Here is a 27,939-nt window from a genome sequence, read left to right on the forward strand (position 1 = left end):
TATTTGCTATTTATATAGATACATTTATCCGGAGGTTAGAAAATAATGCACTAATTCCTCCTATCCTAGTACGTGATATGGATACTAAATGCTTAGGATATACTGATGACATCGCCATTGTTACAGGGGACCCTATAAATGCTATAAGTGTGATAGAAACAGAAGCACTACTTTTTGGTGAAGCCTCTGGGTATAAACTGAATGCTAGTAAGACACAGATTGTGTTGAATAGTAAGATTATAATGAATGACTCAAGAGTAACTGAAAAGGCAATATATCTGGGAGTCAGCATCTGTGCTGCTATAGAGCTCATTGTCAGCATTAATATAGATCCACTTATACATCGGACAAAGAAAGAGCTGACCAGACTGAATAATCTCCATCTAACTATTGGTGGTCGAACTAACGTAGTTAAGATGCTGTTTTTACCTAAGTTTCTGTATTTTTTTCAGGCTATTTGTTTAGAATTTTCCCCACAGGTGTTTAAAAATATAGATACATTGTTTTCTAGATTTGTCTGGGGATATAATCGACCGCGCAGGGCATTGCGGTGGCTCACTAACTCAAGAGAACTTGGAGGTTGGGCTTTCCCCAACTTCAAGCTATACTACTGGGCCACAGTATTAAGGTATAGCTTGAGTCTTATAACTGGTAACCGGGGAAGAGGTAATATATCAACACCACAAGAACTTATTCTGGGAGAAGGAGCCGCTGGATGTCTATGGCGACATGTTAATGACGGGTATTTCAAAAAAGTCAAATTTAAGACTATTAATCATGTTAGCAAAGACTGGGGGAATGTTAAAAAGCTATTAGGACTAGGTCGCTATTCCTATTACACTCCCGTGAATCAGAACTCAGATCTTCCTGAGATTTTCCACGACAATTATATAAAAAAATGGAATGATCTGGGGATTACCCAACTTGGCTGTTTTTTTGCGTCTAATGGATTTAAATCATTTGCCGAATTAAAGTTAGAATTTAATATTCCTAATAGGGATTTTTTTAAATTTCTGCAAGTGAGAGATTTTCTATTAAAGAAAGGGGGTGGCCGGATCAAATTTCAACCTTGTTCTTTCATAGGAAACTTACATAGGGAAATGCCCTTAAAAATTGGTGAGATTTATGGGGCTATGAATGCATTGTTACCAGATGACATGAACAAACATATAATGGCATGGCAGACTAAACTTGGATTATCTAACCAAAGTTTAGTATATTCATATGAAATGCCACTTTCATGCCTTATGTCCATAAGGCTTCAAGCACAATACTATAAGACCTATTTTTCATTGTATTATACCCCATATAAAATAGCTAAGTGGGGAACTGGGAAAGGCACAACCTGTCCACGTTGCTCACTCCCAGCGGCAGATATCATTCACATGTTTGCCTCCTGTGACTCGCTAACTAATCTAATCGCTGAAATATCTAGCTTTCTCACAGAGATAGCACATTATGAGGTAAACATTACAACATCAGAAATCATGCTGGGGGTGTCAAACAACGAAAGGCCAAAACAGATACAGGGGTTAATTTTTGTCGCGATGGGGGTGCTTCGTCTATGTGTGGCATCAGCCTGGCTTGATCCAATACCACCGTCATATATACAGTGGAGGGCCAGACTGCTGGCGACATGTAGCCTTGAAGTTGCCATCTATAGAAACAAAGGGTATAATACTCGTAGAAGAGGAATGAAGATTTGGGGTCCCCTACTTGACTGGATTGAAGAGAATGATTAGGGGGAATAATGGGAGATATTAGAAACAGGAATATATTGAGATTCTATGAGATTTTCTTCTTCTCTCCTTTCCTGTTTATGTACTCCTCTCTTTTCTTTTTCCTTTTTATTTTTATATCTGTACATATTTCCTCATCTTAGAAAATTATTGAGTTGTAATTTGTATCTACTTATGTTTGATTGTATAATTACCTCCTGGTCTCCTGGGGGGAGGTGGGTGGGGGGTTGGGCCAAATGTAAAGCTAATAAAAATCTGCAATAAAGATTGTTTAAAAAAAAAAGTTAGTGCAGCCTGCCTACATAGTCAGCAGACAGTACAAATGTTGAATTCACTTCACGATTTAGAAGCAAGTGAAACCTATTAAGGTTAAACCAATTTTTTTTGTGGTACAATTTTGTGTTGGAATTGAAAAACAAATGTTTATTTTGGAAATCTGCCTGCCAAATAAACTTCTTGGCTTCGTTTGAATTTTAAATAGTTTAAAAGTAAGATCACAAATAGAGACTGAGTTAGATAAACTGGTTTTCATTAAGTAAGAACTCATACCAAGCATACGATCACTGAAGATTTTAAGCCCTAAACATCTCCAATGTGGCATATTAAATATAGATGACTATCTACTAAATCAGGCCTGCGGGTCAGGAAGTTCTACTCAGAGGGTCTGCCACTGTGTTTTAAAATTAAATAATATTAAAATGAATACATTAAAATTAATACAGCATATCTGAATAGAGAAGGATAATTGAAAATATGAAAACCTTTTCTATATTTGATTGTGAATTAAACTATACGTTTAAATATTTTTGCATTTGTTTGATGTGTACTTGTTTTTGTATTTTTGTAAATTGTTAAGAGATTCCTATCATAGAAATTGCTTGGGGCAGGGGTCCCGGGCATCCACTAATGATTCAGTATGGGCCCAAAGCACCAAATAGTGACTCAGTGGAAGTCCATATTAGTCAAAGGGTCAATTAAGAACTGCTGTTTTAGATGATACAATTTTCTTTGTGTAAACAAAGAAGTTAGCTTCAAAGTAAATCCCTTATTGAAAAATCTTGTGAGCATGAGTGACATTGAGGTTGCAAAGAAGTTTAATGTATGAAATGGAAATCTAAAACACCTGCCCTCAGCTGAGTATTAGTTTGGAGATTTATTTTACTATTGTCATGGATTGCAGAACTAATGAACTTGAAATGAGGAAAATACATAAGAATTATTATGAGATGCTTTCTGAAAATTGTATGCTTAAATGTGGAGACCAAACCACTCTTTTGCCTTCCTTCATATTCTTAATTCAAATGTGTTTTGTTCCTGTCTGTCTTATTATCAGTGAGTTTTGCTATTCTAGACCATTATTAGCAAGATGTTATATTTCTAATTATTATATTATTCATGGATTGTGAAAGACAATGTTCTCACGTTAATTATATTCTTGTTTGAAGGCATTAACTGTATTATCAATAGAAGTTTTTTAAAGAGCAAATGCTTCTTGTGAATGAGCCAGAATTGGTCTCCAGTTCTTGACTCCAGGGGGTTATTTATGAGAGCTTTGCATCACTTTTGTGGTAGAATCGTGACACAGGGCTCTGAATCAGATTTCTGAAGTCATGCAAAGCACGGCTTTCAGTGTCCTCATAAATCTTGCTCTTTCTATTTGTACTACATTCTGCAGCACAGATAGAAAGAGGAAAGCGCCTCTTTAGATTGTTTATGTGCATGAAGGTAAGGACAAATTTATCATCAATCGCAATCCTTTTGGAAAACATATCCAGCATTGGTACCGGTATATAAACAATGTCTGGTGCCTTTGGAATGGCACAGAAGATGAACTCCAACAATTCCATAGAAGGTAAAACACAATACATCAAGACATCAAATTCAGCATTACCAAAAGCAAAACGTGCTTGATTTTCCTTGATGTTGAAATTATTCCATACTAACAAAAATTGATGACTACCCTACATCTCAAACCGACTGACCGAAACATAATTGTACATTCTCAAAGTTTCATCAAAGAAATCTAAGTGATAACCTCCCTTATGGCCAACTACTACGGATCAGAAGAAACTGTGCACGAAAAGAAGATTTTATGATCAATGCAGCGGTATTCTGCAACCAACTAAAAGAGAAAGGCTACCCCAGTAAAATGCTCAGATATGTGACAAAAAGGGCATGGTATATGCCACGAGAAGAGTTGCTCATTAAAAAAGATAAGAAACCTATAGATAAACTAGTTTGTGTCTCCACATTTGGCCCACACACCAACAAATTCTGCCAGATGATTTTGAAAAATTGGCTTCTCCTCACACAACTAGAATGCTCACTTAAGCGACCATTGTTCGTGATGAAAAAAAGCAAAAGCCTAGGCCAAAAATCAAGAAAAAAGACCTATGAACACAATGGAACATGAGACCCATCGCAGGCAACCATAAATGTGGCAACTGTTTGGTTTGTGAAAACACTGTTGAAGATCATGAATTTAAGCATGATTCAATAAAATGTACTCATAAAGAGTTTTCAAACTGCAAAACAAAAAATACAGTTTATGCAATCCAGTGCCCACGCCCTAAACTATATATATGGAAAATGAACCAGCAAATAAATCAAACAATAGTACAACATCGCTCCAGGATAAAAAAAGCAGGTTCTTACAGCTCCATTGGTTTCTCATTTTCTTGAAAAGAAAGCTCAGAAAAAGACTTTGGGGGCCATTAGGTTGGCATGCAGACTTTCGCCTACCTGCCACCCTAGCAGTGCTGGGACCGACCACGAGTGGTGCGGCGATCCCGCACCGACAATTAGGATGTCACCATGGTGGTGGCTTCCTCCAATCCCAGGATTGTGGCGGGTGGTGCTTACAGCACCACCCGCCACTATGCTTGGAATACACTGCGTGCATTGTCATGCACAAGGTGATAGGCCGCGGTGCCTCTCACCTTGTGCATGACAATGCAGAGGGGTACCATAGGTACCCCCCATGTGCACCCCCATCCCCCCAATATCCTGGGGGTGTAACGCAACGGGCCCCCAAAAGCACAATCCGCATGCCTTTCCGTGGCTGCAATTCCGCCACAGAAAGGCATGTTTCTGCCCAATGCAAATATGGATGGGGCTGTCTAGCAGACACCGCCACCATATTAAACCTCGACTGGGCGGAAAAGCGGCGGACGGTCTTTCCGTCCACCACCTTAACCCCCGCCATATGGCGGGGGTAAATGGGCAGCGGGCAGGGAAGGATGTAGGGCAGATTGCCACAGCCTTGGGGCGGAGGCGATCCGAACTACATCCTAATGGGCCCCTTTGTATGGACAGTGCTATCAGCACTAAAACAACCACCACGGGTGGCAATGTTGAAACTATGCTTTTGAAAAAAGAGGCATATTTAATTCTAAAATTCAACTGTACCTAGAAAGGGTTAAACAAAATGTCTGAATTAAATACAGCCACAAATTAGTGTCATACCTTTCAGCCAATGAAATAATGAACAATAAGACTTCATTACCATAAGCGGAAGGTATTTTTAAGTAAGGAACATGTCAAACTACACTTCCCAGACATCATCCTACAAACCACTTCCTGTTCAAGAGCAGAAAAGGAAAGAAATGGTCTGCACACCAGAAAAGCAGATACGAAGGAATCAGCAGGCAGTGAGAGTGAATTCCAGAGGAAGCCCGTAAAGCTCATCGCGTAAATTCAAAGTAAGTGCATGGAAATCTTCAATCTACAAAGCACCCGTAGTTCTGGCGAACAGGTCACACAAACAATGGTCTTTTCTGCCTTTCCATTTTAGATTAAATTCTACAAGCGTGACCAAGGGCTCTCAGAGCCCAGAACAGAATCCGGACACAATGTAACAATCCTGAGCACGTTTCCGAGGCCACACTCTCTTTCACTATTTAAATAACGTGCTTCAGTCAGAACGATAGTAATGAGAAACAATGTTGCCCATCTTTATTGCAGAAGATCTGGAACTGAACACAAGCACAAAATGAATCAGCATTTCTTGTCAAACAAGCCCACAGTGTAACCGAGAGGCCCGTTGCGTTCCAAACAAGATCGGACATAAAACTATTCTATAAGTAAGCTAAAGTATTTCTTCTTTTGTGAAATGTTTCAATTATTCAGTATAAACACACGTATACACAACACTGTCTGTTCATCACTTCAGATTGTTTATAAATTGACGGCAACTCAAAAAAAAATCCGAACCTGCCAAAGAAAATGTAACTTTCAGTCAGGAAGATTGTTCACCAATATAACTCAGGTATTTAGACCTTTATTTACCATAACATGCACAGTGATACAGAGAAGGGCCACAAAGTACTGATTATTAATATTTTCTCCTTATTAATTTAAGATGACACCATGATATGGCCCTGAAGAAAATCCCTTGAGTAAAACAGGGATTTGAAACGCGTCACCACTTTCTTTTTCTTCTTAAAATCCTTGAGGGAGATTGATTAAATTAATCACACATTCTGTAGAGGGACCATAAACATTGATTTATCCCCACAGACACCGAATTTTCTCCTCAAGGAGAGCAAGTCTCCAAGTCTCCAAAAGAGGAAACCTATTGAGTTTAATGAGAGTGCTCCTTTGTTAAATAGATGTACACATTTTTAAACTGGTGTAATTTAATAAATGATTGTATGGTTTATATAGGCACTGAATGTATGCACAATTGGTTCATTTGACAAATGCACTGTTTGTGAATTTTTTATGTTTTGACCTTTTGGAATGTTTGTACAGAGCAACATTGATCTGAACTATCAGTGTATCACTTAATGTTTCAGATTTATAAAACTGTTGAAATGTTTCTATAAAATGTATAAATCATGGCGAAATAATTAAGCCAGGACCAAGTATTACAAATATTGGCCCTCAGCCTTCTAAAATAAATAGCAGCATGATAAAAATGGTAGCCAGTGGTGTTTTCAAACATACAATTTAAAAACCATATTTGCTAAAAGATATATTGCTAAGTTCTGAGTTCATAGAGCCTAAACTCTATTTCTCTAGCTGGTCCCAATGGGAAGATATGCTTGTAAGATATTACAAAGTTTCTCCCTTTCTATCCTGTGGGGCAGATAGCCTTTCAATAGTGAAAAACGAAATTGGCAGTATTTCACTATCGGGACATGTCACACACACCAGTACATGTCCTACCTTTCACATACACTACACCCTACCCATGGGGGTACCTTGAACCTACCATAGGGGTGCCCTCCATGTCAGAAAAGGGAAGGTTAAGCCTTCGTAAGTGGATGCACTTGCCAGGTCGACATGGCAGTTTAAAAGCTGCGACCAGTGGAAGGTTTGAGATACCTTTTCGGAGATACTCATGTGGGTAGACAAACAGTGCTGCAGGCCCACTAGTAGCATTTCATTTACTGGCCCTGGCACACCCAGTGCACTTTACTAGATACTTACCAGTAAATCAAATACGCCAATCATGGAAACACCTATATATAATACAAATTTACACAGAGAACACACACACTTTAGCACTGATCAGCAGTGGTAAAGTGCCCAGAGTCCTAATGTCAACAACAAGAGGTCAGTAAAAAATACGAGAAGCAAAAGGTTTGGGGATAACCCTGCAAAAGGGCCAGGTCCAACACCTCCCCATTCACTTTGGTATACGGCAGCACAACAATTTGGCTTGCTGCGCTGCCCTATGTCAAAATCCAGTAAATTAGATCTCCGGTCTCTTCCAGAGGGCCTTTGCTCAGCTGCAACAGATGTGAACATTCAGTCTCAACTCACTGGGTCAAATGTGCTTTCTGGTTATAGTCAGATCCTCCAGACCTGCAGCATCTGCTGTTTGGCTGGTTCACTCAAGATGGTAGTGTACAAATGTTCATGCATAAGGACAGATGCTGCAAGCTATTATATTACAATATACATAGATTGCGCGCAGACCACTCTGGTCCTTTGGTTATTCTTCCGTCACCGACAGTAATGTTTTTAATTCTATACTGTAACCACCCTACCGCTCCTTCCCTAACCCTGTTCCTTTTTCCATTTGCCCTCTTTTTCCCTCCTTCTCTCTTTGCCTCAATTCAGGCTCTCTCAGGCATTTAAAACCTTCTAGTCCTGATGATGATCCCCGCATTTTAAGCAGGGATGGAAACGTTGTTGACATCCACAGCGTGACTCCTATGCTCCATATATGATTTATGTGGAGCACAAGTTGTTTTTTCGCATTGTGGCTGTTCTAAACATATATCGTTAATGTCACTTCTTGAATCGAATGCCTGAGGTCTGGAAATCTGTTGATTTCCATACCCCGCCACATTACCCACTGGATTGTTAATGCAATTGTTCCTTCCTTTCCTTACCCAGCTATCTCACACAGATTTTACAATGTCCGGCGGGATAAGATCCACAAGAAGTGCGGAAAACCTCTTGTTGAAACCACAACGATTCAACAAGAAAAAAACTTACAAACGCTCCTTCTCTGGAATGGCGCCCTGGATTTGGAATGCCCTTCCCCCGGAAACAAGGCTGAACCCCTCCACTGCAGCTTTCAAACAGGAAGTTAAAGGCATTCTTATGGCAAAACTCTCTTAAACACAGACCTTTGATTCTGCATGAACATTTTTACTTGGTATCATACTAGTCTATCTAATCAACCTAGTTTTGTTACCTTGTCGTTATGTGCGCTCCTAACAGGTACCTTATTGCTCTGCTTTTATCGTTTTCAATTATGTTATTTTTATTGGACCTACTTACCTGTCACTTCCCTTCACACATCAGGTCATCTCCTATTGTCTTGTGCTATGTTTTCGCTATGTTCTTATGTACACCTCTCTGACCTTCCCTTGAGGTGTGTTACTTTTTATCTCCATGTACTGTAAAGCGCTCTGATACCTGTAAGGGTCTTGTCCGCGCTCTATAAAACACTAATAATAAAAAAAATAAAAAAAATACTTTCTATTTGGATATACTAACACAGCTCCAAATTGTAGTTCTGTGCTTATACTCTTATGTTCTTCGGTAGGGACATATGTCTATTGTAATATACTGTTTACCCTCGGTCCCTCTTGACACACAGGGTTCCCTTGTTCTTTGTTACTTTCTTTGGAAGCTATTTGACAGCACCTGTACTAGAACTCTCTATGAGGTATAGAAGGCTTCTCATTGAGTTTCAAGCTCTAATCATATTCTCTTAGTGGACACTGGGTACATTTCACATCTACCTTACTAATTGATGTGCAAATTGTGCAAATAGTGCTAAGAACACTGCAAACCATAGTGCCTATGTTTAATAACAATACATGAGGTCAGCATTGAAAAAATGCAGTCACTATTTGCTCCAATACCACTCTGACTTAATATGCGTTTCCCACTGAGCATTCAGACTGCCTTCTGTACCCCAGCATACACATTTCTCAACTCACCCTGAACCATCTTTGCTCGTCAGTGTCCAAGGTGAAAATAATGAAAGCCTCTGCACACTTCAGACACTCTATATTAAATGAAGCCATAGGCAGTTTGTTTCTAATTCATATCCATCACCATAGGTGGCATACCTGTAAAAGCAAACATAATGGGCTCTCTGTGACGTTAGTAATTAATGGTAGAGTGAGTGATGTGTAATGTGTGTTATGGTAGGCAGGATAAATACAACAATCTTTAAACATTAGCTAAAGACTACACCAGTCTGCAATAATCACAAACGTTGTCCTTGAACATTAGCTTATTTTTTAGGATTGGAAGATATTGGTGCAAGCAAGCACTCCCTAATAGTGGGAATGTATAGAGGATTTGTTTAGACCAAAACTGATCAATTAGTCACTGTGCACAGCAGTATTTCGGCCTAGATGCATAGAGCACCTCTTCATGGTCATGCAATGTTTCTATAGGTTATACATGCCACTTCCCCTTTTGCATCTACAGAAAAGTTCCTTTTTAGCCCTACAGGAATGGGGATTGGTATTGTGGGGGAAAGAAATGTCAACTGTCAGGATGTGATAACGTTCGTATTTATTTCATACTGTTATTTTGGTTTGAAATTAAAGTTTTTTAACATCTTGTATTGTCTTCATAATTTTATAAACATTGTGTATTCCTCAGGCAATGTCAATATTAGATTACCAATGCATTTCGGGCATTATACTCATGCCCTTCATCAGGGAAACGACACTGCAAAAACATAACATATCACTATTACTATCTGATGTGAAAAAGCATGTAAAACAAACAGTATATCATTTCACAATTGTTACTTGGCATGAGACACATTTGTACTGTAGAGTAACAAGGTAGACCTGTGGCTATGGGAAGATAAAAAAAGTGATACAAAGATAGTGTTTGGGGAAGTTCACATGATAAATGGAAGAAAGCGCAATGTGACTTACATGCCTTTCGTGGGGAAACGTTCGCATCTGTAACAAGGAAACGAGGGGAAATGATTATGGTGTGACCGGTGTGAGCTGAAACAAACCGTTAAAAAGGTGGGTTTGTCCGAAAGTCGAGGTAAACTAACCTGGAATCGTAATGTCAAGCAGGTTTAAAACCGTTGTGGTGCTTCAATAGCTGCGGCACGAAAGCGGGTTCGGTCGCGCTTTGGTGTTTTAGAAAACAGTTACGATCATGTGTGGAGTCACGTGATCATAGATACGAAAAAGAGACTTGAGACAATCGTCGGTGGTCAGCTCAGTGTCAATATATGTAAAGCGGTCTGAGGGAACAGTAGTAAATGGGGTACACATGGTTCTCTGATGTGTAATAGATAAACGGTCACGAAAAGGGTAAGAAAAGGTATTTCCATCGTATATGCGATGCTCAAGAAAAAATGAAAAAATAGCGATGTGGTGGAAACGTCGGGATTCGAACCTCTGCAATGTTAATCTGGAACTGAATGGGTTCGGGTTTAATGAGTTGAGCCACGGTGAATGTGAATGGAGGGAACCAAAAAAATACTAATGGGGAAACAATTAAATAGACAAGTGTCGGATATACTATATACACACACAATTGGCACAATGTGAGGTCATTAGAGCAATTTTTTTACAGATAACACGAAAATTCAATTCTTTCGTTCAAACCCATTGGTTTTTGGGTCGTGAGTTTATGAATCCAATGATTCTCTCTTCTGAGTAAATGTTTAGAGTTATCTCTCCCTTCCGTTTTTTGGACAGTTTCTAGAACGAGGAACTTGATTTGGGAGACATTATGGCTTTCTTCTGTGAAATGTGATGATAAAGCAGATTTGGTGTTCTTCAGTCTGATGTTAGACTTATGTTCAGTTAGTCGCACTTTGATGCGACGTTCGGTTTTACCCACATACATCTTCCCGCATGGGCATCTTATTCCGTAAATTAGATTGCTAGATTCGCAAGTCGCGTTTACCTTTAGTTTAATCGAGTGACCTTTTGAAGGATGGTTTATGTAGTTTCCTCGAATTATGTTATTGCAATTACCGCAATTCAGGCAAGGTTTAGTTCCTGAGTATGTTGTGACATCAATGGTAGTGTATTGAAGAATTTCTCCCAAGTTTCTAGCTCTGGTAAAAGCGAATAGAGGCGGTTGGCTGAAGGACTGTTTGAAATCAGGTTCAATGTTCAGGATTGGCCAGTGTTTGCGGATGATTTGTTTATACTTTTTGCTGGCTGTAGAGTATTTAGATACCACCACTGTACGTGTTTGCTCCTTTTTAGGTTTGTGGGTGAGAAGAACACTTCTATTGATTTTGTCAATTCTCTCCTTTGATTCCTTCACTACCGTGGGTGGGTAGCCTCTTGCTTCAAATTTGTTAGTCATCTCTTGTAGTCGTACCTCTAAAATTGTTTCATCAGAAATTATTCTTTTCACTCTGGCCATTTGGGAGAACGGTAAGTTCCTAATTAGGTTAGGTTCGTGAAAGGTCGAATACAATAACATATTGTTCCTGTCAGTAGGTTTGACATGAAGGTCAGTTAGAAATCCATTAGGAGTTATTGAAACTTTTACATCCAGAAAATTAACTGAAATTTCGGATATAACCCATGTGAGTTGAATTCGTTGGTCAATGTCATTGAATTTCATTAGTTCAGTTCGTAATTTCTCCTCGGTGTTAGTCCAAATGATAAACAGATCATCAACGTATCTGATAATCATTTTGAGGTTGACCGAACCCGCTTTCGTGCCGCAGCTATTGAAGCACCACAACGGTTTTAAACCTGCTTGACATTACGATTCCAGGTTAGTTTACCTCGACTTTCGGACAAACCCACCTTTTTAACGGTTTGTTTCAGCTCACACCGGTCACACCATAATCATTTCCCCTCGTTTCCTTGTTACAGATGCGAACGTTTCCCCACGAAAGGCATGTAAGTCCCATTGCGCTTTCTTCCATTTATCATGTGAACTTTCCCAAACACTATCTTTGTATCACTTTTTTTATCTTCCCATAGCCACAGGTCTATCTTGTTACTCTACAGTACAAATGTGTCTCATGCCAAGTAACAATTGTGAAATGATATACTGTTTGTTTTACATGCTTTTTCACATCAGATAGTAATATTGATATGTTATGTTTTTGCAGTGTCGTTTCCCTGATGAAGGGCATGAGTATAATGCCCGAAATGCATTGGTAATCTAATATTGACATTGCCTGAGGAATACACAATGTTTATAAAAAAAATTATGAAGACAATACAAGATGTTAAAAAACTTTAATTTCAAACCAAAATAACAGTATGAAATAAATACGAACATTATGCTACTAACAGGAGTGGAAGTCTTTCTCATTTAAAAGACAACTAATTGTGTGCCCGTAAGGGATGAGGCTAGATTCCATCTAGTCTCACTTCTCAAACTCAATGACTAGGACGTCGCAGGACCCTCGACGCCTCCTTCCGGTGCACCAAAAAAAGTAATAACTAGTTTACCGCCATACAACTTACTGGCAGTGCATCTATCCAACTGTTATCAGATTATGTTCATTTAGCGTCCAATGGACAGATAGCACGCACTTAACTACCTCATCAAAACCAAACAATGAGCAACTACGAGGAAATATCGAAAAGCACAGAGGCCAGAGCCTCGACATTTGCATTTGAAACCAAGGATGCAGACCAAATCTATTCCTTAATCAGGGAAGAACTCACACAAGACAGCACAAGCCGGTCCAAAGAGCAAAATATAAGGCATTTATTGTATCTCTCTAAACGCAAAACAAATCAACAACTACATGCGAGCACACTGATAAGATACCACCGGAACTCGCGCATACCACGAGGCTTAAGGATTGCACTGAAACCATCTCTCTGTAAACATTCCAAAAAGTTTCAAGAACGCTGGTATGAAATATTGAATAAATGTTCATTGGATCTCATTTTACTGATCATACAAGAACTATCCAATATCTTGGAAGAACTCAGTACAGAAATTGAGGAAACTTCAGCTGAACTGTCTAAAATGTTAACTGAGGATGAACTAAAAACAATCTTAGAAGATGTTAAAAATCAAATAGACCGACACACCAAAGAAATAAATGAACGAAAGATTCGTAAATTTAAAAGGGATACCCTTGATTACCGCCTTGGAGAAGTCTACACATGGGCGGATATCTACGCCCAAAAACGTAGAAACCGTCCTTACAATTCTAACACGGAATCATCCTCTACCGACAGCGACACCAGCCAAAGACCACGTAAATCTCAATTTACACGCACAACACAAGATAAAACACCAACCGAGGAACCCACCACCAGTAAAACAGCTGAACCTAATCCTTTTTTAGACCAGGGCCAAGCCCAAAAAGGAGACCCCGGAGAGGGGCAGGGAAAAGACAAAGAAAGAGACCCACCGACCACCCGGAGTACATCAACATTATCCAAGGACAAAGAGAAGGAGAGAAAGACCAAAAAGAACCAACCACAGAACAATTAGTCATTAACATCAGTGACCAAAATCTCAGTCCATATGAACTAGAGCTATTACAAAAGGGGACATCTTTTGTACCAACAGCCACTACTGATAACTTGGAACTGGAAGTCAGTTTTTTCAAGCTGATGCGGAAACTCAGATTGAGACATTTTTTTGATAATACATTGCCTGATCGTCCACAAACAGAAAAGGATCAATTGTTAGGACTACGACCTCAAAGCAGTTTTCAGGCTCCATCTAGTCATAAGACCTTGGATCTATTCGAAAATTTAGTCAAACTAGATCTTCATAAGTTGAAACATATCAAACCAAAAAGGAAGAATGCCACCCAGAAAGATCTTGATACTCTGAAAAGACTGGCTACCAATGACAAAATCATATTCACCAAAGTGGATAAAGGTGGAGCAATTGTGATTATGAACACCGACATGTACAACTCTAAAGTGATGGAACACATCACAGATACCAACACCTACCACAGACTTGATTATAATCCAACATTCGAATATTCCAAAGATCTCAAAACTATTATAGATGAAGCATATAAACAAGGCACCATTACTGAGAGAACCAAGAACTTCTTAACAACAGTGAATCCAAAAAGTCCTACATTAAGAATGGTCCCAAAGATCCATAAAAACACATATGATCCACCGATGCGACCTATCGTATCAACGCGAGGGAGCTTACATGAACCGATTGGGCAACTACTCGACAAATACATGCAACCTACAGTACAATCTATGCAAACTTACATTAAGGACACTTCACAATTTCTTCTGAAACTTCAACAGATCTCTCTGAACCCCACAGAAAAGATAATCCTGTGCACAGCAGATGTACGTAGCCTGTACACCAGCATACCCCACAACATGGGTATAGAAGCAATGGAAGCAGCCCTACTTCATACAGAATTGGATTCAGATTTTCAAACGTTTCTCATGGAGTTGATGTACTTCATATTATACCATAGTTACTTCAGAGTCAACGAAACCTGGTACCAACAGCTCACTGGCATGGCTATGGGCAATTCGGCAGCTCCCGTGTATGCCAACATTTTCATGCAATGGTATGAAAATCAACACATCTTATCTAACAAAGAATGGACAGACAACCTCAAAATGATTATCAGATACATTGATGATCTGTTTATCATTTGAACTAACACCGAGGAGAAATTACGAACTGAACTAATGAAATTCAATGACATTGACCAACGAATTCAACTCACATGGGTTATATCCGAAATTTCAGTTAATTTTCTGGATGTAAAAGTTTCAATAACTCCTAATGGATTTCTAACTGACCTTCATGTCAAACCTACTGACAGGAACAATATGTTATTGTATTCGACCTTTAACGAACCTAACCTAATTAGGAACTTACCGTTCTCCCAAATGGCCAGAGTGAAAAGAATAATTTCTGATGAAACAATTTTAGAGGTACGACTACAAGAGATGACTAACAAATTTGAAGCAAGAGGCTACCCACCCACGGTAGTGAAGAAATCAAAGGAGAGAATTGACAAAATCAATAGAAGTGTTCTTCTCACCCACAAACCTAAAAAGGAGCAAACACGTACAGTGGTGGTATCTAAATACTCTACAGCCAGCAAAAAGTATAAACAAATCATCCGCAAACACTGGCCAATCCTGAACATCGAACCTGATTTCAAACAGTCATTCAGCCAACCGCCTCTATTCGCTTTTACCAGAACTAGAAACTTGGGAGAAATTCTTCAAAACACTACCATTGATGACACAACATACTCAGGAACTAAACCTTGCCTGAATTGCGGTAATTGCAATAACATAATTCGAGGAAACTACATAAACCATCCTTCAAAAGGTCACTCGATTAAACTAAAGGTAAACGCGACTTGCGAATCTAGCAATCTAATTTACGGAATAAGATGCCCATGCGGGAAGATGTATGTGGGTAAAACCGAACGTCGCATCAAAGTGCGACTAACTGAACATAAGTCTAACATCAGACTGAAGAACACCAAATCTGCTTTATCATCACATTTCACAGAAGAAAGCCATAATGTCTCCCAAATCAAGTTCCTCGTTCTAGAAACTGTCCAAAAAACGGAAGGGAGAGATAACTCTAAACATTTACTCAGAAGAGAGAATCATTGGATTCATAAACTCACGACCCAAAAACCAATGGGTTTGAACGAAAGAATTGAATTTTCGTGTTATCTGTAAAAAAATTGCTCTAATGACCTCACATTGTGCCAATTGTGTGTGTATATAGTATATCCGACACTTGTCTATTTAATTGTTTCCCCATTAGTATTTTTTCGGTTCCCTCCATTCACATTCACCGTGGCTCAACTCATTAAACCCGAACCCATTCAGTTCCAGATTAACATTGCAGAGGTTCGAATCCCGACGTTTCCACCACATCGCTATTTTTTTATTTTTTCTTGAGCATAGCATATACGATGGAAATACCTTTTCTTACCCTTTTCGTGACCGTTTATCTATTACACATCAGAGAACCATGTGTACCCCATTTACTACTGTTCCCTCAGACCACTTTACATATATTGACACTGAGCTGACCACCGACGATTGTCTCAAGTCTCTTTTTCGTATCTATGATCACGTGACTCCACACATGATCGTAACTGTTTTCTAAAACACCAAAGCGCGACCGAACCCGCTTTCGTGCCGCAGCTATTGAAGCACCACAACGGTTTTAAACCTGCTTGACATTACGATTCCAGGTTAGTTTACCTCGACTTTCGGACAAACCCACCTTTTTAACGGTTTGTTTCAGCTCACACCGGTCACACCATAATCATTTCCCCTCGTTTCCTTGTTACAGATGCGAACGTTTCCACACGAAAGGCATGTAAGTCACATTGCGCTTTCTTCCATTTATCATGTGAACTTTCCCAAACACTATCTTTGTATCACTTTTTTTATCTTCCCATAGCCACAGGTCTACCTTGTTACTCTACAGTACAAATGTGTCTCATGCCAAGTAACAATTGTGAAATGATATACTGTTTGTTTTACATGCTTTTTCACATCAGATAGTAATAGTGATATGTTATGTTTTTGCAGTGTCGTTTCCCTGATGAAGGGCATGAGTATAATGCCCGAAATGCATTGGTAATCTAATATTGACATTGCCTGAGGAATACACAATGTTTATAAAATTATGAAGACAATACAAGATGTTAAAAAACTTTAATTTCAAACCAAAATAACAGTATGAAATAAATACGAACATTATGCTACTAACAGGAGTGGAAGTCTTTCTCATTTAAAAGACAACTAATTGTGTGCCCGTAAGGGATGAGGCTAGATTCCATCTAGTCTCACTTCTCAAACTGTCAGGATGTCCCATTGTCCTGATCTTTATCTAGTTTGTCTCTCCCAATTGTGTGGACCACCGGGGTTTCCTAAATGGGTTCTCCTAGGTACCATCCCTGTCAGACCTTCCACCGAAATGATGGGGTCACTTCATGTGCAATGAACAACTCCCCCGACTTGATAGCATTCACTTGGGGCCAAATGAAGGCTTCCCCCTGGCATCCATTCAGGTCTATCGCAAGCCAAATCAAGACCAGTCCAGTCAATTATAGCAGCGTAGGGGTAGGTTGTTGGCCCCATTCTCCTGTTAAACTCTAAGATCAGCCCTGGTTCTGGGGTGACCCATTCCAGGCAAGCCTCGTGTGACACATTTTTTAGCAGCACTAGAAGGAATATAAGACCGAGTTTTACACTGACTGCTAGAGTAGCAAACAGGAGCATACACTTAAGACTCAGTCACACCCCTGCAAATGGTATCGAATTGTGCCCACGTTAGAGCATGCACTTTGACATTTACAACGAATGCAGTGCTATTTCCAATGAGGTGTTCATCCAATAAGAAAATACTGAAAGCATTAGTTATATTGATTATCTCCATCTGCTATTACACACTCGAGCTGAAGTGTTCCTCCAATAACCTTTTGTGTATGTCACCGCTGTTTCAAGAATCTTACTTTCATTTTTACTTTAACACCCTCACTTTCCTGTTCTCTTGAAAACACATTATGTGCATCGCATTCCGCTGCTTTTAAATAATATTTACGGGCATCTCGATGAAGGTGTTTGGACACCTTCCCGAAAAGTAGCTAAATAAGCATTTACCTACCAGAAGAGAGTGACATTTTGGAAATGGAAGTGCAGTTCCATGGCCTTTGTACACAAAGAAAACTGTGAAACGACTTTTGTTTTGTTTCGAAAACACTGTAAATATTGAAGCATTCCATTTCATCACATAATTTTAATTTGTAGACACATCCACATGTGCTTAGTGTGTGACACAAGTACATATAATCCTCTCTGTCAGATGATGTATCCTGATCCGGTCAAATCTGATTTATATTCACGTTTAAAGTGTTTGTAAGTACTAATAGAGTTAAAGTAACAACAACATAATCACAGTTTGTTCTTTTCTGTTTATACAAGGAATTAACATTCTTGAAGCCAAAGTATTGCTAAAACTCAGAAATATTTATTATGATTTTAATTTTTGGACTTGAAAAAGGAACATTACTTTATGATATTGTGAATAGATGTCGGAATTGGCAAAGAAATGTACCACATAATTTGTAGACAAGTAATACATGCTTGATTTTATAATTTTAGGGCCCGATTCACAATACTTTTCCTTTTATATTTAGAAATAATACTCACTCCGCAGATTATGTCTGAAAAGCTAAGCAATACGTAGGTTTCCAGGCGTGATCATGTAAAAGTCGTGTGTTCTTTACAGTGGAATCCTTCTCAAATGCATGTGTTTTCTTCCTTGGTGAAAGCCCTTTCCCTACACCCCAGCACATTTGAGTGCGATCCATTCCCCTTCACAACCTGGAAAATAATTTATCCCAGCCCTGTGCTGAATTAAACTTCCAACCATTTCCTTAGTGAAACGGGTATGACTCAGAGGTTGGGACGCAAACATCTACATTTGTGGGCTTTCCCAATCTTCCGTGGCAAATAATGCCTTGGAACGCCCACTTCCCACCACTGGAGTGGGATTTATGGATGCAGAGATTTCCACATTCCTGCCAAAAATCCCTTTGTGAGATCCTTGTAGAAAGTAAAATATATGTATATTACCTAATTTACCTTTGTGAATAAGTCTCTTACACTGCTCAATTGTTTACTAAATATAGCTTCATAGTATCAAATTCCCATACATTTTCCATGACTTAAAGCCTTACTTAGACATTTGTAGATGTGTGTACATCCGTCAAAATGTAGACGATGTCCAGTCCATCCTATTTCGAGGAGATCAACACCCTGTATTCTCTAACCAGGGTGGATGGGATGACAGCTGCCTTTTGCAGGATGTGCCTCATCCAGCTGATGAAGGTTGTCTGGCTGAACACTGTGAAATTCACGATGTGGGAATAAGCAGCTTGAGAGTGTGTCAATTATAACTATAACTCGTCCCTTTACTATACCCTAATCATAACCGGTTCAGTTACATCACTTATACCATGTGAAAACCTTGCATTTCAAAGAACCCTTTTATTTTGTGAAATCACATAATTTTTGAGAACATACTGTAAGGTATAGTGCCGACTTAAAGCTGTGTGTTTATTGAGTTGAAACAACGTGTTTGGGGTTGTTACTTGTATACATTTTTAATGTGTACTATAACTGTAACTGATACATTTCTAATATTTGGTAGCTTGATTTTTAGTTTTTAAGGAAATAAAAAAGTGATGTTTTCATAACTATAACTAATGTTTAACCTCTGTTTTTATTGAATTTCAATGCTTATTTATTTTATTTTGTCAATTTATAGGGCGCAACAGCTACCCAAAAAGGGTTTCCCGGCGCCTAGGCACAGCTAGTTTAGAGGGCAGAAAAAAGAAAGGGGTGGTTGTTAGTGTTTTATTGTTCAAACAGCCAGGTCTTAACAAGCTTTCTGAACCTAAAATAATTTTCTTCCTTTCGGATACAAGGGGGGAGTGTGTTCCAAAGGGAGGGTCCCAGATAAGCAAAGGATCTGCCACCTGTTCTTGCTCGTTTAAACCTTGGTATGCAGAAACAAGCTGCCGTCTGCGATCGGAGGTTTCTCTTGGGGGTATAGAGGTAGGCAAGAGTTTGGAGGTATTTAGGTGCTGTTCCTGCTTTTATTCTGAACATATAATTCAGGGCTTTAAAGCGGATTCTGCTTTCGATCCTGAGCCAGTGAAGATTCCGACGATGGATCGACACTCCGGAGTTCTTCGGAATATTGCAGAGTAGCCTAACCGCTGCATTTTGCGCTACCTGTAGTCGTCCGATCACAGATTTGTTTGCGCCCAAGTACAGAATGTTGCCGTAGTCAAGCCTTGATGTAATTAAGGCATTGACTACGGTCTTTTGCGTTGATACAGGCAGCATCCAGAGGATCTTCCTCAGCCATTTAACTATGGTGAGACATAGGCTGGCTACTTTACTGACCTGTTTGTTCATGGATAAGGAGCTGTCCAGTATAAATCCCAGATTTCGGGCGTGAGTCACCGGGGCAGGAAAGACGCCCATCTGATCAGGCCAATGTACGGGATTCCAGAGATCTTGATCTTTTCCCAAAATCAGTATTTCCGTCTTGTCGCCGTTTAGTTTTAACTGGTTTGTTGTCATCCAGTTCAATATTTTTGATAGTCCTTTCTTTAGTAACGAGGGGGAGTGAGGACAAGATTCAGATAGGGAGAAGATTATCTGGGAGTCGTCAGCGTAATTCATAAGCGTTAGACCTGATTGTTCAACAAGGTCAGCAAGGGGTTTGAGATACATATTAAAGAATAAAGGACTAAGGATGGACCCCTGGGGCACTCCATGCGATGCAGGCAAGGTGTCTGAGACGGCTCGTGAAGATGCAATCTGGAAAGTTCGATTAGCCAGGAAAGATCTGATCCAATCCAAAGCCTTTCCTCGTACACCATTTGTATACAGCTCTTTAATAAGAGTTTCATGGGAGATGGTGTCGAACGCCGCACTTAGGTCCAATAACACGAGTGCGACCGTCTGACCTTGGTCGAGAAGCTTTCTGATGTGTTCAGTGACACCAAGCAGGGCGGTTTCTGTGGAGAAACCGGCCCTGAAACCAGATTGCGAGGGATGGAGTAGAGAATTTACTTCTGCAAAAGTGGCTAAAGCAGAGTGTACGTGTCTCTCTAGACATTTAGAAAAAGCTGGGAGCAGAGATATCGGTCTATAATTAGCCAGTATTTCTGGGTTTGCAGTTGGCTTTTTCAGAAGGGGTGTCACCATGGCATGCTTCCATAAGGCTGGGACAGTAGCGCGGTTTAGGGATGAGTTTAGGAGATTAGCAATGATCTCCAATGAGTGGTCATCCAATTTTTTCATAATTTTGATAGGGATAGGGTCCCTGGGGGAGCCGGATTTAACAGTTTTAAGGATTCCTTTTAGTTTATCTATTGAAAGATCAGGCCAGGATTCCAATAGATTTCCCTCCAGAGAGGTGGATACTGTGTCAGAAGGAATGGAAGGTTCTGAAACAGAAATTCTTGCCTTTATGTCTGAGATGATTTTATCAATTTTCTCAGTAAAAAAGCATGCTAATGCCTGGCATTGTTGTGTGTTCAATGGGGGTGCAGCAGCTGTGGTGCGTGCGCCAGCCTGTTCCTTGACTTTAGAAAAGAGAGTATTAGGCATGTTTGTTGCTTCAACAATAGTTTTTGAGACAAAAGCAGCTCTTGCCTTTGTACAGGCCGTGTGATAGAGATTTCTGGCTTTTTGGTAGCTTATTTTAGCATTGGGGTCGTAATGTTTACGCCATTTGCGTTCTAATGCTTTGCATTTGGATTTTTCAATCTTTAGGCTCTCGTTAAACCATGGAGCCGGAGGGCGATGTCTGCTCCCTTTGGTATAGGTGGAAGGCAGACATTTATTAGCTGCATTGCTAAGCCAATTGTGAGCTTCAGTTGCTAGGCAATCCATGTTAGAGTTTTGGCTTGGAGGGTTTTGTTGTAGTGCCGAGTTTAATGCTTCAATGTCTACTAACTTCCAATTTTTCCTGTAGGAAGCGTCGGTATTTTGTTTCCGGCTGGGGGAGGGTGGAAAAATAATACTGAAGTTTATAAGATGGTGGTCGGACCAACCAGTGGGCAAGGTGGAAATACAACTGAGTTCCCTGATGTTGGATATAATGGGATCCAACAGGTGGCCCGCTATGTGAGTCGGGCTAGAGTTTATCAGGGACAGATTTAGAGCATTTAAGTCTTCCAACAGGTTAGAACAAGAGGGGATGGTGGGGTCTTCTAGGTGCAGATTTAAATCACCCAACAAGGAAAAATTACTTGATGACATGTAGTAAGGAGTGATAAGATTGGCGAATGTGGATACCCATTGAGAGGAGTTGCCTGGAGGTCGATAGATCAGAAGGCCTGACATAGTAAAATTGGGGTTCAAGGAGATTTTGAAAAAACCTCCTTCACAGTCTGGGATCGGTACAGGTTCCAAGGTGCATTTTAGTTCTCGGTTAAAAATGATGGCTATCCCACCCCCTACCTGTTTTTCCCTGTCTATTCTGACAATGGCGTAATTATCTGGGAGGGCAGTAGCAACATTCGGGCCGGCGCTGTCATGCAACCAGGTCTCGGTTAAAAAAAGGGCACTAGGACCTTTTTCAGTAAGGAGGTTGAATATATCATGTTTATGCTTGGGCAGTGATCGACAATTTGTGCTATAAAAAGCATGGGTCAGCGGCTCGATGCTACGTAATAACTTGCTTTTTCTGTGTCTCCTAGATGGATCAGGGTAAGGTTGACAAATTGTGGTGGACAATTTACATTCGGGACAATCACGTGTTCCGACTTTATGGAGGTTAACGAAGGAGCACCTCGGGTTAGGGGTATGGCGCAGCGCTTTCAAAGCGGATGACGATCTTACCAGCCTTACGGATGGAAAAGAAGTAAGAGCCTCGGCCTCGTGCCCCGTCCTGGCACGGACGGGCACAGACAGGCTAGTCTTTGGCGTGTCTTCGGCGTGCTGATGGCGTGCCCGCTGCGCTCGACCGCTGCGCTGTCGAGTAGTAAGCATGGTAAAGAAGTGGAGGAGTAGTGGGCGTGGCTACCTGTGCTGGGCGTGGCCCCGAGTCACGTGAGTGCAAATGACGCTGAGTAGGGATTTAGAAACTTCCCCCTCAAGCGCTGAAAAGATTTTGCTACAACAATTTACAGTTTTAAGTTTTAAAATCACATAAAACGTTTGTGCAATCAGACAATTTTAAAAAACGAGTCTTACAGCAAAACACACACCCCGGCTTCCGCCTCAGGGTACCTAGCTGGTCAACACCGGCTGAGAGTCAGCGTGGCGTTTTTAAGCTTTCCTGGAGTGGGCGTGGCTACCTGTGCTGGGCGTGGCCCCGAGTCACGTGAGTGCAAATGACGCTGAGTAGGGATTTAGAAACTTCCCCCTCAAGCGCTGAAAAGATTTTGCTACAACAATTTACAGTTTTAAGTTTTAAAATCACATAAAACGTTTGTGCAATCAGACAATTTTAAAAAACGAGTCTTACAGCAAAACACACACCCCGGCTTCCGCCTCAGGGTACCTAGCTGGTCAACACCGGCTGAGAGTCAGCGTGGCGTTTTTAAGCTTTCCTGGAGTGGGCGTGGCTACCTGTGCTGGGCGTGGCCCCGAGTCACGTGAGTGCAAATGACGCTGAGTAGGGATTTAGAAACTTCCCCCTCAAGCGCTGAAAAGATTTTGCTACAACAATTTACAGTTTTAAGTTTTAAAATCACATAAAACGTTTGTGCAATCAGACAATTTTAAAAAACGAGTCTTACAGCAAAACACACACCCCGGCTTCCGCCTCAGGATACCTAGCTGGTCAACACCGGCTGAGAGTCAGCGTGGCGTTTTTAAGCTTTCCTGGAGTGGGCGTGGCTACCTGTGCTGGGCGTGGCCCCGAGTCACGTGAGTGCAAATGACGCTGAGTAGGGATTTAGAAACTTCCCCCTCAAGCGCTGAAAAGATTTTGCTACAACAATTTACAGTTTTAAGTTTTAAAATCACATAAAACGTTTGTGCAATCAGACAATTTTAAAAAACGAGTCTTACAGCAAAACACACACCCCGGCTTCCGCCTCAGGGTACCTAGCTGGTCAACACCGGCTGAGAGTCAGCGTGGCGTTTTTAAGCTTTCCTGGAGTGGGCGTGGCTACCTGGGCTGGGCGTGGCCCCGAGTCACGTGAGTGCAAATGACGCTGAGTAGGGATTTAGAAACTTCCCCCTCAAGCGCTGAAAAGATTTTGCTACAACAATTTACAGTTTTAAGTTTTAAAATCACATAAAACGTTTGTGCAATCAGACAATTTTAAAAAACGAGTCTTACAGCAAAACACACACCCCGGCTTCCGCCTCAGGGTACCTAGCTGGTCAACACCGGCTGAGAGTCAGCGTGGCGTTTTTAAGCTTTCCTGGAGTGGGCGTGGCTACCTGTGCTGGGCTTGTTTAACCCCTTCGCTGCTAGGCCTTTTCCCCTCCTGTGCTAAGGCTTTTTTTGGCGTTTTGGGGTAGTGCGCGCTTAGGCCCTTGTAACTTTTTGACCACATAAGGTATCCATGCCAATTTTGCGTCCTTTTCTTCCATCATCATGTGGATTCTAAAGGCGCCCAGGGTTTGTGGATTCCCTTGGAGGGGTCCCAGAAATTAACCAAAATATAGTGATTTTTTTGTTTTTTTTTCAGAAAAATGGGAAAAACGGGCTGCAAATGAAAGCCTCTGGGTTCTTCCCTGAAAATGTTATCAAAAAAGGGTTTGTGGGACTGAAATCTCCATTTTCTCAGCTTCTAGGGAATGACAGTCTTTTGTCAGTGAACCGAAATTTTTCACACAGTTTTGGCATTTTTCTGGGACATAGCCTATTTTTGCTATTTTTAGAGCTTTCCACCTCCTTCCAGTTAATGGTAGAAATCAGTTTGAAAGCAATAATGGATCCTGGAAAGCTTTACATTTCCGAAAAGTAGACAAACTTCTGAATTCAGAAAGGGGTCATTTGTCTAAATCCATGAAGGTTTCGTTATAGAAACTAACAGTTAAATATTGGAATAATTGAAAATTTGTTGAAAAAAACAGCCTTTTGTCTCTACGTTTTCACCTATAACTTTTTCTAATTTTGACAGCTCTTGGAAAGCAATATACCATTACATCCGTTAGACCTTCCTGGTTGTGGGGATATATAGGACTTGTACTTTCACCAAGAACCCGACGAACCCAGATCCAAAAACTGAGCAGCAACTTGCAAAGGAAAATGTATACATGAAATAATCTGTATGAAAGACACCTATGTATTTCTGAATTGGGTACAAATTATAGAGTTCAGAAACAGTATATAATTGCACATTTTCAAAATTGGGAATACTCATACTAGCATGAGAATTATTGGTCATTTTTCAAAAAGATTTTTTTTTTACACAATGTCTTTCATTGAAAGGGAGAAATGAATGAAAGCTCAATTGGTAATAACGTTTATAAGTAGGGGGGTTACCCAATCATAGTCACTGGGACCTGGGTTGAATAGTTACAAAGAAGAGGGGGTCCCAGTGTGGACAAAAACAACAATTGGCACAATTTGCAAAATTCAATGAATTAATCAAAAAACAAACGTTGGATCCACAGAGTTTTATTCACTGAGGGATCAAATGTAATGAATACAAAGGCAATTAAATAGCTGTATTAAAGGTTATACAGTGCCCCGGGAGGGAGGAAGGAAGTGATAAAAGTGAGGATAAGGTAGTGGCGGGATTGTGTGACAGTAAAATCAAACATTTGAAATTGCGTAAAGCTGTGATTCATCTAACAGCAAATGCCAAAACGGCTAATAGTAAACAGAATTATTGGTAGGCATATTCCACATGGTATATTAGATATACATAGTTCAGGCGTGGAATTGCCACAGGAAGAACAACAGTCGACGTTTCGACCCTCTTATCAATGCAGGGGAGGTTGAGATCCTTGCTGTGGGGTCTTCATCAGGACCAAGGGGTTGGGGCAGGTAACCTAATGTATCAAGGGAGAGTAAACTAAAATTACAAATAGAGGGGTACAATTCCTGCCTCTTAAATTATCACAATGGTAGTTAGTATAGAGAAGCTAATAGTTGAGAATCTAGTTGAGGTTATTACTAGGATAAAGTGTATATAACGGGATGTTTGGCTACTAGACAATTTAGTCGCTGTAAACACAGTAATGTGAGACAATAGTTATTGCAAAAATTACAATGGTATAGACCGCATTAGTAAAGAAGGACAGTATAGTCTGACTTGCGACTGATTAAAGGAAGGACTCGAGTATCGAGATACAAAATACGGCACGGTTCAAGGAGGTGGAACATGGCACAAAGCTAACGTGACAAAGTGGGTAGCTAATAAGACCAGCGCGTCACGATATTATATCACAGGCAAACATACCACACGGTTAGCAGTACTTCAAGGGGTCAGAAATTGATTGAGGCGTCGTCAGGGTATGGCGGCACCTAAGTAGTAATCATAAAACTTCATGAGGAACTAAGAAAAAACGATGCGGTAATGGTAATTTTAAGACAAAAAACTAGGCTTACCGATCGTTGAGCGAGACACTCGCTCGGTGCTATTTATGTAAGGGACGTCACGGGGATTGAATCCGAAGTTAATCTGCTGGAACAAGACAGGAAAAGGGAGTGACCTGCAGTTCAAAGATAACCACTAAGTAATTACTGTCAGGGACGGAGTAATACTCACTAGGATTGAACTAATCACGGTGCTCGGTACGGGAGAGTGTAACGCGAGCTCAGTTTCCTGAATACTAAAGTAACCATGGTGATCAGGTCACATGGTCCAGTGGCAGGCAATGAAGCTCGAAAACAGACTCAGTCTCAAGGGAGTTGTCGTGGGATCTTTGTAACAGTCAATTACCCAAAATGTTTAAAAGTATAGAACGCGTGGTAAATGTAAGTAAGGTACAAGTACAATAAATTACAAATCACAGGGGCTAAATTGGCATGGCGTACCTCTCTAACATGAGGGTAAGGCACATTGCGCCAGTCAGAAAAGTAAAAATACGACAGAAGGTTATGACAGCCAGTTCATAGTCATTGACATTGAAACACACTGGGTAAGTTATACTGATATTGAGACACGCATGAGTCAGACGGATGGTCCATCCAACATCAAAAATTGATTAGCATGGCGTACCTCTCTAACATGAGGGTAGAGCACATCGCAAAGTCATGTTAGTCTACATGTCATACAGTACTGGATCATATTTAAGGGGCGATGTTAAGGCAATCCCATTGGTCATACTGATATCTCGGTGATTGATCAACCCACCCAGGGTGAAGATGAGAAATGGATATACTTCATCATGGCAGGGTGGCTAATTGAGAGAATGAACTGTCATGTTCATTAAGGCCAGTAGTGATTGAATCAAAGAAATAGATCCACTTAAGTTCACGGGTGTTGAGAATGTCTGAGATATTGCCACCTCGTGGTCCCAAAGTTGCTTTTTCGATGACAACCCATCGTAGGCTTTCAGGGAGATGAGAGTTCAACTTAAAATGGTCTACTAGTGGTGCACCAAGTGTCTCGCAGCGGATCCTGCTCATGTGTTGTAAGATACGAGCTTTGACTTTTTGTTGCGTTTGACCAATGTAGATTTTTTGACAGGGGCAGACGATAGCATAAATGATGTTGTTCGAATTACAGTTGCTAAAAGATTTTAGCTTGACTGTAAGATGGTGATGTTGGAATTCTTTGGTTTGGATTACAGAGGTACAAGCTTTACAGTTGCCACATTTGAAATGACCAGTGACAGGTGGCAGGTTCCGCAAGGAGGTAATAGTGGGTTGGGTCTCAGAGGATAGAAAGGAGCAAACCACATGGTCCTTTATACTCTTTGCCTTCTTGAATGCATGCAGTGGTGTCTCACGATGTTGGATATCCTCGGATACCAAATGCCAATGTTGATTAATGATACGTTTGATCCTGTTGCTTTTGGTATTAAAGGTAGTGACACAAACGATGCGACTGTCTTGCTGGTTGATCTTGTCTTGGGGTGATAGTAATTCCTCACGGGGATAGAACCAAGCACGTTTGCGTGCTTTCTTAATCAGACGTCTCGGGTATCCCCGGCTGAGCAGTCGACTTGAAAGCTCCTCTGATTCGGAGAAATAATGATCTTTATTGGAGCAGTTTCTCCGTATTCTTAGAAACTGCCCGAAGGGCAGATTGTCGCGAAGTGCTCGCGGATGGTGACTGCTGTAGGCTAGGAGAGAGTTTCTTTCGGTCTGTTTGCGGAACAATTTGGTACAT

The sequence above is a fragment of the Lissotriton helveticus genome, chromosome 4_1, assembly GCF_964261635.1.
Source record: "Lissotriton helveticus chromosome 4_1, aLisHel1.1, whole genome shotgun sequence".
NCBI lineage: Eukaryota > Metazoa > Chordata > Amphibia > Caudata > Salamandridae > Lissotriton > Lissotriton helveticus.